The 18,877-nt window shown below is 40.4% G+C and overlaps 1 pseudogene; it reads left to right on the top strand.

Annotated features, from left to right (window-relative positions):
* Window positions 1-4,651: 4,651 nt before the first annotated feature.
* LOC118710100 lies at window positions 4,652-4,734 on the top strand (annotated as a pseudogene).
* Window positions 4,735-18,877: the final 14,143 nt, after the last annotated feature.

The raw sequence follows: 18,877 nt of genomic DNA, 5'->3' as shown, positions 1-18,877 counted from the left end.
GATAAGAATATACTAAAATATTTTAAATATATTTTAAGGGATAAATGAGGTTTTTATTTAAAGCATATGTGCCAAAATATTTTTAAAAACAAACAGACAAAAGCCCACTTTTTTAAAAAAAAAAATTTATTTTTATCTTTTTGCCCTGATTGCCCTAATTGCCAGCCTCTGATTCTTTCCCTTGCCTGTGTGACTCAGTTGGTTGAATGTCAACCCATGCACCGAGAGGTTGCTGGTTTGATTCCCAGTCAGGGCACACGCCTAAGTTGTGGGTTGAATCCCCAATAAGGGCATGCATGAGGCAGCTGATAGATGTTTCTCTCTCTCCCTCTCCCTTCTCTCTCTCTAAAATCAATAAAAACATATTTGTAAAAATACTTTATTTCTAGAACTTTCTTTATTTATTTGTTTGTTTGTTTTTTAAAATATATTTTTACTGATTTTTTACAGACAGGAAGGGAGAGAGATAGAGAGCTAGAAACGTCACCGACCAGCTGCCTCTTGCACCTCCCCCGTCCCCCACACCGGGGATGTGCCCGAAACCAACGTACATGCCCACCTGGGACCTTTCAGTCCGCAGACCGACGCTCTACCACTGAGCCAAACCGGTTTCAGTTATTTCTAGAACTTTAAATAAGAGGCTCTTACTACACATAAGTGGCCCATCCCACATCTATTTCAGAAAATTCCTATTTTTACTCAAATCCTTGTCTGTTGCTGCTGTTGCTAATGCAGTGCTACTCTGGGATAGGCATCAGGCTGGATTCTCTTTGAACAGTTGTGTTTGAACTGCTTAGCAGAATTCCTGAAAGCTCAAACTTTTACCTGGAATTACTTGAGTGTTATGTGGGATGGAATAAACATATATTTTAAATACATGTTTTCAACAATTACTCAGTGTATAAAAAAATTATATACTCGGTGTATAAAAAAGTAGTTATACACTGAGCAGAAATGTACTAATAAGAACACATTAACACGATGAAATCCTTTTACTTACTATTGAACTCTTTAATTTCTGAAATTATTTTTTTAATTTATTTAGAATACTTCATGCTTGGTGAAAAATGCCCTAAAGCTCTCCCTTATAAATGCCATGGCTTTCCCTTGGAAATCAATCTTCCCTGTTGATCCAGTCCCTCTTTGTTCTCTTCCAAGCTGTAATTATGCATCCCTCTTTTTAGTGTAATTGCCTGGACCAGTGCTGGAATACAGCATCCCCAAAACTCCCTGTTATTATCATCTCCAAGGCACAAGTTGAGTCTCATATCCTCAGCCTAACCCCCATAATTTCATAATGAACTTCTGCTCACTTTTGATTTCATTTCTTCCTTTATTCAACAAGTATTTATTATCTACTGTGAGACAGACACTATTCTTGGCCTGAGATATAAAGCCAAGAACAAAACAAATCCCTGCTCTCAAGGAGCCTACATTTGAACATAGAGACATAGTAAGCAAACAAATACATAAGAAGGGGGATGGGGAAGGGGGGCAGAGGTGCGCTAGAAGGGGTCAATGGAGGAAAAAGGGAGACATTTGTAATACTTTCAACAATAAATATGTTTTTTAAATGCACACACACACAAAAAGAAATATATAATTTGTCATCTGATTAGAAATGCCAGTGAAGGAAAACAAAGCAGGGGAAAAGGAACCAACCTAGTGCCATGTGGGGAGAGGGTGCTATTTTTCCATAGGCGGTCAGAGAAGGCCTTATGACAAGGAGACATTAGAGTGGTGTGCAAAGAAGTGTGGGAGACGTAGAAATTTGAGATAAAGTATTTCTGCAGAAGGCATGTGAAGGCCTGTATTATCTATCTATTGCTGCAAAACAAGTTATCCCAAAACGAAGTGGCTTAAAATTACAGTAAATATTTTATTATCTCACAGTTTCTGTGGGCCAAGAATTTGAAAGTGACCTAACTGGGTGGTTTTGGCTCAGGGTTTCTTATGAGATTGTAGTTAAGATGTCAGATAGGGCTCTGAAGGCTTGGCATGGGCTGGAGGCTCCAATTCTAAAGAGGTTCACTAGCAGAATGCTGACTCTCAGCAGGAGGCCTCAGAACCTCTCCACATTGATCTTTCCATGGGCTGCTTGGATGTCCTCATGATATAGTGGCTGGCTAGAGTGAGGAAGAAGCCACATGTCTTATATGACCTAACTCAGGAGTTACACATCATTAACTCTGCAAAATCCAATTGTTTCACAGGTGGACAGAAAAAAAATAAATAAATAAACTCACAAGGTCATCTGATCATAAATTCCTAACTGGGCCAGTCATGGTGTTTAGTCACATCCCAGGCACATAACTGTTAGGGTCGCCGAAGGAGGAATGCATGAGGCCAGAGGGGGGCATCTGTATACCAGATGGCTAGATCCCAAAATGGCACCAGTCCCTAGGAACTGGGAACCAGAGATTTTAATCAGGGACTCTATAGGTAGACATTTTCTGGGCAGAGAATTCTCTGGATGGGTGTGGATCCTGGGAAGGTCCAGAGAAGAGAGATAATGGTCTTAGCAAGTGGAATGTGGTTCTAAGTGAAAGGGAATGTCTATTGTGAAGTGGCCTGAAGGTCAGTTCTCAGGGGAGGGGCATCAATTCAATTATTTGACCACACTTAACAATAACATTTTAGTAAAAGATTTATTTGTCTTAAGCAAACTCCTTACATTGTTGCTGTGCATGTAGGTTAAGACACCTTTGGAATAAGTGCCCTCAGGAAAGCACATAATTTTCACCATCCTGTAATCCAAGCATGTCAAACTCAAAGGCTAACACAGGCCAAATAAACAAGGTTTAAGTTTATGTACGTGGGCCGCAAAAAAAAGCAAAAGTTTCAATTTTCATAGAAACGTAGGTTTATTTTGATAGAGACATGCTGGATACAAAGGGCTGAAATAAATGAGTAATAGAACATAAGATAATAGAACATTTTAATGAAAATTAATATTTTTTTCTTGAATGTTAATTTACCACTGAATAACTGCACAAATTAATAAATGTAATGCAAATAAACCTATTTTTCTTGTTTTTCGAAAGCGAAATATGTCCTGTTGCACACACCAAACAAGTCAGTCCAAAACTAATGATGAGGCAATGGGCTGCTAAAATATTTGCTGCTAGTATTATTGGAGAGAAATAGTGTGCCTGTGGGTAAGGCGCATAAGGGAAATAAATGCAACACAATTATATAGTAATCAGTCATTAGCAAACTTTGTAGTTCATTATTAATAATTATGTATAACAGGATATTATAAAAATTAAGTTATGAAATTTTTATTAAAATGTTTTTTACAGCCCAAACTGGTTTGGCTCAGTGGATAGAGCATCGGCCTGTGAACTGAAGGGTCCCAGGTTTTATTCCTGTCAAGGGCATGTACCTTGGTTGCAGGCACATACCTGGTGGGGGGCGTGCAGGAGGCAGCTGATCGATGATTCTCTCTCATCGATGTTCCTAACTCTCTATCCCTCCCTTTTCCTCTCTGTAAAAAATCAATAACATGTATTTTTAAAAAGTGTTTTTTACATACTGTTATATTGGCTGGGCCACAAAAATATTTGTTGTGGGCCACACGTGGCCCTCAGGCCGCGAGTTTGACATGCTTGCTATAATCTAATCCCACCTTGTTTTCTCCCTCTATGTAGTCTTCCTTAAATTTGCTTCTTAATTTCAGTACATGGAAGAAGACTCAAAACTGTTATTCTCTGGAGCATTTGAGATCTTGCTCCATGGCATATGTCTTCAGATTGGCTCAAATAAACTCTTTTAATGTTTCTTAAGTTGACACAAAAATCAACCCTATTCAGTGCAGGAAGGGACTCTGTAAGGACATAAATACCATGAGATGGGCCCATGGGGGATCCTTCTGGAGTCTGACTACAACAGGCTCTGATAAGGAGAAAGGTTGGTAAATTCAAGAAACATGAAGAAGCATAGTGTGATTACAGTGGGATTACGAGGGGGTGCAAAGGAAGATCAGGGTCTGAGGGGGAACAGAAGGCCAAGTCATGTGAGACTTTATAGGTCAATTGTCGCTGAGTGAAAGGAAAGCCATTGGAAGGTGGCAGGATAATTTATTGAATCACTAAATTCTGTTTGTTCTTCCAATATTTTCCCTTCCCTCATCATCCATTTTCTGATTCTGGGCTTACATTGGGCTGAAAGTAGAAACAGCATGAGGCTAAGGAATCCTGCTGATCTGGTAGAAACCCAATGTCAGAGGGGGCTTCTGCTAGGTTTCCTTGAGGAGAAGAGGAGGAAATATTGATTGATGAAGCCCAGGCTGGGGAAAAATGTTCTCTGAGGCACTTCTGCAATCCTGGGCCCTGACCTTGCTGCCTTGTGGCACTGGGATAGCATGGGAAATAGCTTTGTGGGAGGGGAGAACTGAAGCAGAAATGCCACAGGACATGAATGCAGCTTGTGCAGTGAATGAATCAACAATAATTAGTGTGGCACCATGTCAGCCCAGGACTTTTGCATATCTCTCCTTGAGAGCTAGGCCCCCAAAGTCACTGAAGTTGAATTTCTCACCATTCTGGTAAGAGATAGGTTCATAATGATTAGCAAGTTCATTTCAAGGAATGTAGTATTCTGTGCTTGCCTTAGCAGCACATATGCATCAGTCAATCAATCAATCAATCAATCAATAATAAAATGATACAGAGAAGATTAGCATGGCCCCTGAACAAGGATGCCATACAAATCCATAAAATATTCCATAAAAAAAAGAAATGTACTATTCTTAATCACATCACCTCACTTTGTACACTGATAATAATGCATAACATACAGCCAATGTGTTTTACCTAATTCCATCATTGTTAATGTTTGGTGATTGAATGGGAGATAAAGTTCTTGGCTTACCTTTAAAGATATCACATTGGCACAGGAATTTTGAACCCAGCTAGATTCCCACAAGGATAATCCACCTGCTTGATTGCATTGATGTGAGATGCCTAGTCTGCTATTCTTACTTATAGCAGCGGAGTCTCTCCAGCTTGGGTTTCCAGCTGCAGTACTGCAGGTATTACCAGACTAAAGAGGTCTGTTTGCCTACACACATCAAAGCCCAATAAGAAACTAACAGGTGTTTTGAAGCCAAGAAAGTAGGATTTATTAAGGAGATGGCACCATGCCCGGAGTCACAGGTAGCTCATGCTCAAAGACCTGGCTTGCCAATGGCTTTCTGGGGATGGATTACATAGGGAAAACAATCTTTCATCATAGTGACTAAAGGAGTTAGGGTTGTGGTCTCTACTGACTGGTTGGTGTGAGGATGGGGGTGACTCATCATTGCATCTGGTCTTGATGTTGGCCATGGAGTTGTTCTGTCCGACTTTACAAGGATTTGTTTTGTGGGATCATTCCACTTTCCTGGGTCTGGATCTGAAATACAACTGAGACCAAGATATTTTCTTCAGATTGATTGAAAACTCTGTCTCTTAGTCAATAGACCCAGAAACTTGTTCCTAAGACTACTGGATGCTGACCACAGCCTCATTGTCCTGAGAGTTTAATGATTAAACAAGGGAGAGGAAGGTGGGTGAGTCAGGGTGCTGGGTAAGGCCAGTTTGTGTCAAAGGAAAAAAAAAGTGAAAATAAAGGACAGACTAAAGAAAATAATTTTTCTGTGCAGTTACATAGACATTATCTAAAAATTATGTAAGACAAAATGCCAAATTCTGAGCCCTGGCTGGGTAGCTCAGCTGGTTAGAGCATTATCCCAATATACTCAGTTCTGGGTTTGATTCCTGGTCAGGGCACATATAAGAATCAACCGATAGCCTGGCAGGTGTGGCTCAGGGGTTGAGCATTGACCCATGCACCAGGAGGTAACAGGTTCGATTTCCCATCAGGGTACATGGCTGGGTTGAAGGCTCAATGCCCACTAGGGGGTGTGTGAGGGACAGCTAGTTGATGTTGATGTTTCTCTCTCATCAATGTTTCCATCTCTCTCTCCCTTCCTCTCTAAAATCAATAAAACATATTTTGAAAAAAGAATCACCCAATGAATAAATAAATTGAACAACAAATCTTTGCTTGTTCTCTCCCTTTTTCTCTCTCTCTAAAATCAACCAATCAATTTTTTTTTAATGCAGAACTCTGGTTTACATAAAGCTATCCTTGCCAAGATGACTCAATGACCAGACCCACTCTAGAAGGGTATTCTTGGGTCCAAGACAGAGGATTGGTTGCTGTACCGTGCTGTAGTTATACCTTCATTGTTTCAAGCTGGCCAGTGATAGCAGAGGCTCAGCTGTACAATGGCAAAGGCAACTGAGAAAGTAGTTGCTGCTTTTATGGGTCAATGCATGTTCTAGCAAATATTTCCCATATATGTACTGGTGAAGTTTATTGAAGTTGAGCTGCCTGGATTCACCAGTGCTCATGAATGACTTAGATTTGAGAAGAGAAACTTGATGGCTGGCAAGAAAATTTAAGTCTGGCAAGAACTTTCAGAAATGTGGTTGGAAGGGTGACAGAAACAGGTGGCTAGATTGTCTTATTCTATCTAATAAAGAGGGAATATGCTAATTGAACATCACTCTGACACAAAGATGTCTTCACCCACATCTGAGGCCAAGTTCCCATAAGGAGCCTTAACTGGCAATTAGCAGGGACCTGAGGCTACACCTTTTGCCCTTCCCTTCCCCCATGGGGTTTGACAGGGGACCTCAAGGTGCACTTCCCATCCTGGTGCTGGGCTGGGGGACCTCAGGCTGCTTTCCCACCCCAGCGCCAGGCTGGAGGATCTCAGGCCATGCCCCCATCCTGGCACTGGGCCAGGGGACCTGAGGCTATGCTCCCTGTCCAGCAGGGCTTAATAAGGGTGAGACTGGCCAGGTCTGGATCTAGCCCAATGGGGGGAGGGGGGGTGTGCAGCCAGGTCTGGATCTCATACTATTTTGAGGTGCATGTGGGTGGGTGGGGACTTTACTTTAGGTCCCGTGGTGTGCCCCAGACTCTGACAGGAGGAAGGTTTTCATATACATTTTATTAATTTTCTTTCATCTCTGACACTTCTATTATAGAGAAAGGGCAAATAGCAATATTAAATTATTTCCTTTAATTAATCTCCTTTTGATGTGCACAAATTTCATGCAACAGGTCACTAGTTTGACATAAGAACGAATGTGTTGTTTCAGGTTGCATTCCAGAGAAAACACTGGGAATCTGAGGTTTGCATGGAGGAAGTTTATGGTGAGGGTGCGGTGGGGCTATTGTTAGTGTACCACCTATGGGTGAGTGAGGGAAACAGAGATAAGCAGAAGGGAAAGTAAACTGCTTTCCAGTCACAACAAAGAATACAGTCTTCACTTAGGAGCTCTGGTCCTCTATATTGTCCCAATTGAGACAAGGGCAACTTCAGTCCCATCCTCCTCCCAGCCCATCTTTAGATGGAATGGACACCAGCAGCTACTGCTGCTGCCACTGCCATTGTCAGTACCCCAGTACCACATGGTTCCCCACCTCCTCCCTCCTTCCCTCACTGCTCCAGGACAGTGACCTTGGTGTTGATTCTCTCCCAGGAGCTAGAGAGTCAAAGGCTGTGCTCTTGAGAAGATAGTGCTGGGGGAAGGAAGAGATGGATCCTGCAGCACATAGCCACCTCCACTGGTGTTTTTCATACTGGAACGCACAGATAGGAGATGTTTATTCGAGGATTATAAAAATAGGCAATCCAGGAGACAAAGAAGACCTCTAAGCAGCTGATGTACTGACCACATGTAATACCTAACATCATACAGAATCAACAATAATTGTGTTGCCCACTGGGCTTGTGGCCACCTCAGAAGCAGACCCATGACTCCTATTCTTATGACGCCACTCTAATTGAAATTTAGATGTTCTCTTTGTACGTGTCTCCCTCTACTAGGCCTCCATATCAATTGTTTGCTCTCCACTTATTCCAACCGCTCTTCCTTTTGCACTCATATCTTCTTCCTAAGAGAGAATCTATTTGGGTCCATGAATTGCCCACCAAAATAGATTGTCCCAGGTGGATTGATTTTGGGGATAGGGCTGCCTCCACCTATAAACTGGCTGCCTTTGGTCAACAAACCAATTTTTGCTTTATTTCAGCTGTGGCCAAATGACAAAGCAAGTCAAGATATATATTCAAAGACCCTCCTACGGTCATCTGCTCAGAAGGAACCAGGAGCCTGACAGGTATGACTGTTCATACTCTTCTGACAACAAGGGCCTCCAACTTCTCTCTGTGAGGGCAAGTTAAGGTCAGCAAAATAGAAACAGGCACATACTTGCACAAAATTAAGGTGTTGAATTATATAATAAATGCATTTTTAATGATATTTGTGAGGATTATTCATACAAAATAGGGACTAGCTATGCATAAGATGGAATGGAAACACTGAAAATATTATTGTGTAACAATAACTATCCAAAAAATTATTTTAAAAGCAATTTACTCTTTGGAAAGGTAGCAGAAGTAGCAAAAGGCTTAAAGGTTTAGAATATCATAGAAATAATCTATCCCTTAAGGAAAACAATAGGACTCTCTCCCACTCACTGCTCTTCATTCTGTGCTTGTAATCTCTTAGCTGTTTATTTTGTTTGTTACAGATCATAATGTTATTTCTTCATTTATCGATTTTAGACATTATCTGATTTTTATTATGGCATATGGGGATTGAGTTCTCTTAGCTCTTCTTTTGATTGGGGAATTATATTAAATTTAACCATCTGTAAAGAGTTTTGTATTTTTTTTTAGTATTTTTTAAATATATTTTATTGATTTTTTTTACAGAGGCAGGGAGAAAGAGAGTTAGAAACATCAATGAGAGAGAAACATCAATTAGCTGCCTCCTGCACACCCCCTACTAGGGATGTGCCTGCAACCAAGGTACATGCCCTTGACCAGAATCAAACCTGGGACCCTTCAGTCCCCAGGCGGATGCTCTATCTACTGAGCCAAACCGGTTAGGGCAAGAGTTTTGAATATTAACTTACTATTATCCATTAACACTTTAATATGAATAAACCCTTCAAATTTTTCCATGTTTGACAGCTAACTAACAGAAATTTTGGAAAAAGTTTGGTATCTTCACAGAAAAGTAAGCCTGGCAGAGAGACACACAGTGAAGAGAGACATGACAGGAAAATGTGGTGATTTCTACTCAAGCTGATTGTCTTGATGTTTACCTACAAATCTAAATAATCTGCTAAAATCATGGACATAGTTATGAGATCATAACTACCTATAATGGGGGGATGGCAGGAAATACAGCCTTTTAGTGGGTACATTGTCACTGAGAATAAAATATTGGTTCAATTGGAATAAAAGGAGAGAATATATATATATAAAATATATTTTTATTGATTTTTACAGAGAGGAAGAGAGAGGGATAGAGAGTTACAAACATCAATGAGAGAGAAACATTGATCAGCTGCCTCTTGCACACTCTCTACTGGGGATGTGCCACAACCAAGGTACATGCCCCTGACCGGAATCGAACCTGGGACCTTTCAGTCCGCAGACAAATGCTCTATCCACTGAGCCAAACCAGTTTCAGCTAGAGAGAATGTATATTGAATAGTCACTCCTATGTCCATTTAATTTAAAAAAAAATCTATTTTAAAAAATAATGGCATCTGATTTTCTAAAGAAAAATAATGGAGGATATTAAAGAGATTGAGAATGAAGAATAGGCTGTTCTGATAAAAAAAATAAGCTCTAATTTTTTGTTAAGAAAAAAATTTTTGTAGATATTTTTATTGATTTCAAAAAGGGAGAGAGAGAGAGAGAGAGAGAGAGAGAGAGAGAGAGAGAGAGAGAGAGAGAGAGAGAGAGAGAGAAACATCAATGATGAGAAAGAATCATTTTTTTAAAAATATATTTTATTGATTTTTTTTTTTTGCCCCCCTCCAGAGAAAGAATCATTGATCAACTGCCTCCTGTATGCCCCACACTGGGGATCAAGCCTGAAACCTGCCAGGAATCGAATCCTGACCTACTAGTTCATAGATTGACAATCAATCACTGAGCTACACTGGCCTGGCCAGAAAATATTTTATGTATGCAGAATACTACTTCTAGTAATATACTTAAAAAGAACTATAAAGTTTTCACAACATGTTAGAGAACATTATATGAATTGACGTCCCTGAGAGTCCTATGAGTCAGACAGAGATTGTAATCTTTATTACAGAGATCATGAAACCAAGGCACAGAAAGACTAAGTGCCTTCCCCAAGGCCATATGGCTATGAGTTTTAATTTATTTTCTAGTTCTCTTACTTTGGCGTCATATGGAGCCTTGTGGGAAGGAGACTCTTCCATGAAGGGCCTTGGTAGTGTTGAAAGTTGGTGCGTGCAAACAAGGCACCAATGTCAAAGTCATTTAGCTTCTCCTCAAGCTGTTCTTCCTCTGAACCACTGCACATCTGTCAAATGAAGCTGGAACCTTCTATTTGGGACTCCCATTCACTGCAGCGTAGCAATAACTCTTAGCATCAAATCCTGTTGTACAGGTACTGTGTAGATTTTGGATCCTCCATAAGGCACAATATTAATGTGGTAGTTATATAGTTAGTAATGCATAGATGAGTGGCCTGGCCTTTGTGTTTTTATACATAAAGAGAGATCAATAAGAATGGATTATTTATGTTGCAGATTGTCCAATCAATATTAGATATAGTGAATATAAGAGTAAGTAGTTATAGAGTATATTTTAGAGAAACTGAAAATACCATGTGCATTTTACATATTCTGATGTAATGCAATTCCTTCTTTCATTTAGTTATTCATTTGAACTTTGCTTTTATTAAAGACTTTGTGAGAGATCTAAAAGAATGGAAAAAATTAGTCATGGTATTGTGCCTTAAGAAAAGTGGGTTATTATAGAATGTTAATTTTAAACTGAAAAATAGTTGACTGTGTTCCTGAGGTAATTATATCATTAGAGCTATTTAAAAGTAATAATATAGTCAAGCACCCAATTGAGGTTGTATTGTACTAGGTATAGAAAGCACTTTCAGAACATTAAAATGAATGGCAATTGTAGAGAGTGCCTGAGAAGGCACATGGGCATTTCTTTAGTTATTGTCAGCTGAATCCAGTGGCGTTGGCAAAGCCACGTCCTGGAAACACGCTTTGCCAAAAGGCAGAAGTGTTGTCAGCTTGACCTTCAGCCCAGGTTCCAGGGAGTGGGTTTTGTTATTTAAATCCAGCCAAGCACCAGGAATGAATTGGACCAACCAAGAATGCACATAATCTCCTTTGTCTTGACTTTTAGTAAAACTTCCTGTTTTTTGCTGTGTAAAATAAGCACGCTGTATTGGCTTGGGGTTTCTGTTCCTGTCCTTGTCAGAGGACAGTGGTCCCATCCGACCCCAGCCTTTTCCTTCCATCTCTGTGTCTGTCCCTTTCTTTCGTTTTCTCAATCCCCATCCTACTCAGGAACCAGATGGCTCTCTAGCCACACTAGATGTGGAAAAGAGAGAAATATTTACAGACAATATTTCAAATTCACACTGTACATAAAATTGCACATCAGTAATTTAAAAACATTCGAATTTCTCTTTCAAACATCAAATACCTGACTTCCTACCACAATAGTAATTTTTTTACACTCTCTCAATGTCTAATACCAATAAAGATACACCAAATACATAGTACCAGAGGTATTTCTGGTGGTCTTGTCTTTCATACTACAGAAGGGTGTTTTTTTTGTGTGTGTGTTTGTTTTTGGTTTTTTTTGGGAAGGGGGAGCTTAATCTTTATTCTTATGTTTCTTATTTTGGATAATTTCAAACACCTATAAAAATAGAATAACACAATGAACTCTCAGGAACCCATCATCTAGCTCTAGCAATGATAAATTTATGGCTTATCCTGTTTAATTCCCCTCCTCACCCCAATTACTTTGAAGTAAATCCCAGACATCATACCATTCACATGTAAAAACTTTGGTATGTACCTCTGAAAGAGAAAGCATATCCTTTCAAAATATATGTAACCACTGTGGTAGATTACATATAATTTTTACCCCTCCTTCCATTGATAGGTGCAGCCTAATTCCCTTCACCTTGAGTCTCAGCCAGAGGAACTTGTTTGGCCAAGAGAATGTGACAGAAGTATCATTCTGGCATTTCCAAGGACAAGTCCTAAGAAGCCTTGAAGCTTCCATCTGGATCTCTTGAGACAAATTACCTGAGAGCCCTGAGCTGGCCAAGTAAAGTCTGATAACCCTAAAACAGCCACCCTGAAGAGGCCACATGCAAGTGCTTTGGTCAAAAGTCTCAACTGAGCCCAGTCTTTCTTCTCTCCAAAGCATGGACATCTTGGACCCTCTAGATCTGCCCATCTACCAACTGAATTATTTTCGATGGTACCACCCAGAGCAGAAGAATCATACAACTGAGCCTTGCTCAAAATCCTAACCCACAAGGTTTTAAGTTTGCTAAGTTAAGCCACTCACCTTGGGTTATTTACTATGCTGCAACAGAAAAAAGTGAAACAATCACAAAACCATAATCACTTCGAAAATAATTAGCAATGATTACCTAAAATATCAGAGCCAGTGTTTAATTTACAAATAATCTTTATTGTCTCATAATCTCTTTAACATTTGCTTCAATCTGCATCTAAGTAAAGTTCATACATAGCAATTGATTTTTGTATCTCTAAAAATCTTTCAATTTATGTTTTCCTCTTTGTTTTTGTTTATTTGTTTGTTTGTTTTTGTTTAGAAAACTGGATTATTTGCTCAAAGTTTCTTATAATCTGGACTTTAGTATTGTTTAATATGTTCAGCTATCATCTGTGATTTTGAAAATCTGTAGAGGCTTGATCAGTGGCAGGTTTGGTGTGGCAAAGCTGTTTTATAGGTGGTGGCTCCACTCCAGGATACAAAGTTTCAATTGTATAAGATAAATAAATCTCAGATACCAGGACCTCCACTTGGGTCACCAGTGGGTGTGGCTGGCCTACAAACCACCACAGGCCCCTCACCCAGGCCACCCCACACCCCAAGGGAACCCCCACCCTGATCCAGGACACCCTTCAGGGCAAACCAGCTGGACCCCACCCATGCACCAGGCCTCTAGGCTATCTAATAAAAGAGTAATAAGCAGATTGACCATCACTCCAACACACAAGATGGCTGACCCCATGTGGTCAAAGATCCTGCCCCCATGTGGACACAAGATGGCCACCACAAGATGGTCAGAAGGGGAGGGCAGTTGTGGGCAAACAGGTCAGCAGGGAAGTGCAGCTGGGGGGCGGGGGGGGGGGGAGTACCAGGCCTGTAGGGGAGGGCAGTTAGAGGCAAACAGGCTGGCAGGAGAACAGTTAGACATCAATCAGGCTGGAAGGGGAGTGGTTAGGGGTGATCAGGCTGGCAAGCAGAAGCGATCAGGGGCAATCAGGAAGGCAGGCAGACGAGCAGTTGGGGGCCTGTAGTCCTGGATTATGAGAGGGATGTCCGACTGCCCATTTAGGCCCAATAATGGACCAACCCCCTCCCCTGCACAAATTTCATGCACTGGGCCTCTAGTACTTCTACAAAGAGAAATGTGCTAGTCTTTCAAAATATTAGATTCTTAGCATTTAGAAGTTTTAAAAGATTTTTTAAGTTAATTTATGAAGTTCAAATATATTTTGGTATTTCAAAATTTATTGCAATTACTATTCTGATTTTGCTCAACTTGTCCCATCTTTTGCTAGAAGGAGCTCTGTGAAGTTGCTTCTGAGTCCTTTGACATGAACTAATCTCTTACAGCTTCCTTTCTTCTGGTGTGACAGGATGCTCCAGACCTGAAATTGGGCTTTCAACACTTAATTTTATCACATAAACACAGATCTAGAAATGGAGTGTCAACAGCAGTTTATTTTTAGTTGTTGACTAAGTAATTTTGTTAAGAAGAAAACTTATGTATGAAATATGATTTAAAATTTCAAATTGCTTACTATGGTGGTGTGACTGTTTACACTGTATTTCTGAAAAAAAGGCACACCACAGAGAGGGAGGGCTGACTTCAGAGAGAAAAAGGGAGCAAGATCACCACCATGTGTCATGTCAGCTTCATCCCCTCTTCGGTCTGGAACCTGAAGCAACATGACTTCTATGGAGAACTGGAATCACCTTAAAGACAGCTGCTACATCTTTCTTGCAGTCAAATATATTTAATTCATCACTCAATTTAATTCAACAAGTACTAATTGAGCTCTAGCATTGTGTAAAAGCAACCAGCTGGGCGGAGTGGGAAATATAGAAGGAATACATGAGAAAAATAAAATATATTCCCTGATTATACAGTTAAGCTTGAGAGACAAGATGAATGCAGGAAAAACTAGATTATGACCCAGGATAATATGTCATTATGTGTTCAAACAAGTGGTACTAATACTTATTGCTACAGGATTTCAAAGGAAAGAGAGATTAGTTTAGCATGACGGATTTATGGAGGAGTTGTTCCTGGATCCAAACCGTGAACAATGAGTGTTAGTTCCAGGGGCTGGGACAGTTACAAAGGTGAGAGTAGAGATGGCACAAAGGACAGTGGGGAGGTTAGCTACCGGCATGGAGGGCTCAGGCTGGGATGTGGAGCAGATACATTTGGGGCACATGGGCCAGAATCAGTCCCTTGGCAAGTGTGAATGTATGGCTGAAGAGCTCAGATTTCAGAAATGCATCTATGCCCTTCACCTCTGCTGCCAGGGTTTTTGCTGTTAACCAGTTGCTAGCATTTTGTTTCTGGGAAAAAATCCAGACATACAATTTAATTAGAAAAAGAACTATCAGAACTTGAAGTGGTAAAAAAAAAAAAAAAAAAAATGCAGAAGCTTAGACAAATGGCAAGAAAATAAGGTAGTAGCCATAGTTGGTTTGGCTCAGTGGATAGAGCATCGGCCTTTGGATCCCAGGTTCAATTTGGGTCAAGGGCACGTGACGGGGTTGCAGGCTCGATCTCCAGTGGGGTGAGGGGGCATGCAGGAGGCAGCCAAACATCTCATCATTGATGTTTCTATCCCTCTCTCCCTCTCCCTTCCTCTCTGAAATAAGTAAAAATATATTTTTAAAAATAAGGTAGTAAAGTCAAAGAGGGGAGCCTGCCCATTTACTTAACAAACTAGGGGCCTCACTGAGCCACTCACCGCCCCACCTGCCACCACGAGCCGCAAGCTCCCTGCTTCCTGCCAAAAGCCATGAGCCGCCTCTCTGCTGCTGCGAGCCTCTGCTCGTGGGCCGGGGGAGAAGGGGAGGGACCGAGAGGTGGTCAATGCACCTCATGGTGACTGGTCGAACGGTCATTCCGCTTATGGTACCTGGCCTTTTATTATATTGGATATTTATTGGATACATATATGGGCACATCATGCACTGAGGATTGAGAAAAAGGTTGTTCATTAAGGACTTACGAATGGCCTGAATAATTGAAGAAAGAATCAATACCTTGATGTAGGTAACTTAATAATCTAATCATTAAGAATAGCATTTCAGGCCATGTAGTTGTTTAGTGGAGAAGGTATTTTTGTCACAGATGCCTTTTCTGTCATCTTTGATGATCCCATGTGTTTGCACACCTACTCTACCAGCAATGTATAATGCAAGCCTGAGAAGTGAGTGAATCTCCTTCGAGCCATTGATCTTTTCCTCTACCCTCTCATACTTCTAGCCTTTAAGGGCTCCCAGAAGGACAAGGGAACCGTAAAAGCAAGACTTCTGAAAAGCTGAGGAATGTGGCTCTGACTCCATTAAGTGCAGACCAGCCGCTCTGGAGCACGCGGCTTCTTTAAGAAAATGTGTCAGGGAGAATTTGTCATGCATGCATTCCATCAATAAGTAGTAATTTCATTCCTTCTATGCTTAAACACGGATCTAGATTAGCAATATTCAACCTTTTTCATCTCATGGCACACATAAACAACTAAAATTTTGCAGTACACACAAATATATATTTTTTGCCAACCTGACAAAAAATAGCTATAGTTTTGATTTATTCTCACTGGATGGCTATTATTGTGTTGGCTGTTTTTATTTTTTAATTTAACAATCTAAGGGAAAAGAGGTCAGTGTCCCTCACTATATAGTCAGGTATTGCATATATTTTAAAAATTCTTGTGGCACGTTTGTTGAAAATCACTAATCTGGATGCTGGAATGCAGCAGCAAACAAGACATAAAAAGTTCCTGCACTTATGAGGTTGATATTCTGCTAAAAACGAACAAATAAATATACAGTGTGCTTTTGGTTAGTGGTAAGTGCTATGAGAAAAGTTTATACTAGTCAAATAGGAGAATAAAAAGTGGTAAGAGTGCATGTGTATATTGGGGGTGAATGGTAGGCCCATTTACTAAGATGGTTAAAGGTTGGGAGAGGAGAAGATTTGGCACTCATTAAGTATTCATTAAATGATCCAGTGAATCAAATAATCAATGATGCTATAAACTTGGGGTGATGGGGATGATAAGCAGTTGACTTATTGGATATTCAGAGATGATCCTATATAATAAAAGGCCAATATGCAAATTTACCGAATGGCAGAACTACTGGTTGCTATGGTGGGCACTAACCATCAGGGGGCAGACACTCAACACAAGAGCTGCCCCCTGGTGGTCAGTGTGCTCCCATAGTGGGAGTGCCTATCAGCCAGAAGCCCTAAGCTGGGCTCATGGCTGGCAAGTACAATGGGGGTGGTGGGAGCCTCTCCCACCTCCACAGCAGTGCTAAGGATGTCTGACTGATGGCTTAGACCCACTCCCTAAGCCAGCAGCCGGACATCCTCTGAGGGCTCCTGCAAGAGGGTGCAGGCCAGGCTACAGGTGCATGAATTTCATGCACATGGCCTCTAATAAGAATATATAATGGTTCGAAATTACTCCAGCACATGATAGAGTTTTTAGAATTTCAGATGTTGGGGTATAGAAACCTTTGATATTTTGAAAACCTTTGATATTTTGGAGTGCCATAGCAGAAAAAAATTAAACTAATCATCTAAAAGAATTAGCAGAGTATTTTCAGGGCTTGAGATGAGAGACGGAAAAAAAAAAAAAAAAAAAAAAAAAAAAAAAAGAATTAGGCATTTCCCTCTAAGACTTCTGACTTTTACCTCGAACTACCAGTTTAGAAGTTAGAAGAAAAATGGCAAAGTAACATTTTTCTTGATAATGTAGGAATAAGCAATTGGATACTGTTTCTTCAGCTGAAAAACAAAAGTTAGAAAATTTCTTCAAGTTTTATAGGCATCTATCCTAATGTAGCTTTGGCATGTGTTGCCTAATAAGAAACACATGACACTTCCTTAGCTGGCTTAATCCCTCTCACACATGAACCTTGCTGTAGCCACATAAGTAAGTCATATTTATAGCAGGTGGCAAACACATAAGTTTTATTCCAGGAAATGACCATTCACTTTTGTTTTCTGTATGCATTTAAGCAACTGCCAAGCCAAACTTAATTTTCTGTAAATATTTTCTCTCAATATATAATTTTAAATATTTTTCTTTGAAAAATTTAAAGTTATAGAACAATTGCCAAGAATAGTACAATACCCCTTTCTTTGGATTCTCTAATTGTTAGCTTTATTTGCTTTATCACCATCTCTTTATAGCTATATATATACAATGTACACATACACATATTATTATCAATACTATTTATGTTACTGAACCATTTATAAGTAAGTTGCAGATACCATGACTATTTAGTCTTACCTGATGTATCTGCAATGAACAGGAACACTGCCTTGCATAACCACAGAATTATGACCAAATTCAATAAATCTAATGTTGGTACCGTATTGCCATCTAATGTACTGTCTATAGTCAAATTGCACCAGTTGTTCCAATAATAGTCTATTTAGTGTTTTCCTTCTGAACCATTGGATTGTGTTTAGTTGCCATTTTAAAACATATTTGATGCTCCCCTCTCTTCCTATCTCTACATTCAGAGCTTTTATATTAAGATTAGAGGCCCAGTGCACAGATTTGTGCATTGGTGGGATTCCTGGGTGTGGCCTGCGGGGATCCGGTGAAATTGGCCATCCAACGCTGTCTGCTGCTCCCTTCCACTGATCCTGGTCCTGCTGTGCCTGCCAAGGACTCATGCCCAGTCAGTTCTGATTGGGAGAGGCTCAGACCACCGCAGCAGCACTTGCCAGCTGTGAGCTCTGTGTCTGGCACCAGTTGGTCAATTAAGCAGCGCTCCCACTGTGGGAGCACACTGACCACCAGGGGGCAGCTCCTGCATTCAGCATCTGCCGCTAGTGGTCAGTGTGCATCATAATGACCGATCAACCAGTCATTTGGTTACTTAGGCTTTTATATATATAGATATGAATCTTGACCTTTCCTTAAGCCATTAAATACAAATTATTTAGCACCTGTTAAATGGTTAGCATTATATTAGGTCAGGAGAAGACTAAAAAAAAAGTAGAGATGAAATATCCTATTGAGTCATCTCTTGGGATGATAATATTTGTGAAATGACTAGACTATAAGAAAGGTAGAGAAGGAGGCAAGAAGAGAAGGAGGCAGGAAGAGAAGGAGGAAGGAAAGAAGGAAGGAAGGAAGGAAGGAAGGAAGGAAGGAAGGAAGGAAGGAAGGAAGGAAGGAAAAGGAGAAAAAGAGGAAGAGTGAAGGAGGGAGGAAAGGAAGAGGGAGCACTAATGAGCACACTGTAGGGTCAGGGTTAGCCTACAACTCCCTGTGTTGGGCCTGCTTTCTACTGCCTACAAAAGTAAAAGTGCAACCTTGTCACCAAAAGTTTTAAAAACTCCCATGTCTGATGATCCATTGGGTGGAGCATCATCCATGTACCAAAAAGGTTGTGGATTTGATTCTGGGTCAGGGCACATACCCAGGTTGTGGGTTTGATCCCCTGTCAGGATACATTCAGGATGCATAC

This window comes from Pipistrellus kuhlii, unplaced genomic scaffold (genome assembly GCF_014108245.1).
Source record: "Pipistrellus kuhlii isolate mPipKuh1 unplaced genomic scaffold, mPipKuh1.p scaffold_m20_p_7, whole genome shotgun sequence".
Lineage (NCBI taxonomy): Eukaryota > Metazoa > Chordata > Mammalia > Chiroptera > Vespertilionidae > Pipistrellus > Pipistrellus kuhlii.
The sequence above is the reverse complement of the archived record's forward strand: the minus strand, read 5'-3'. Positions and strand labels throughout refer to the sequence as shown.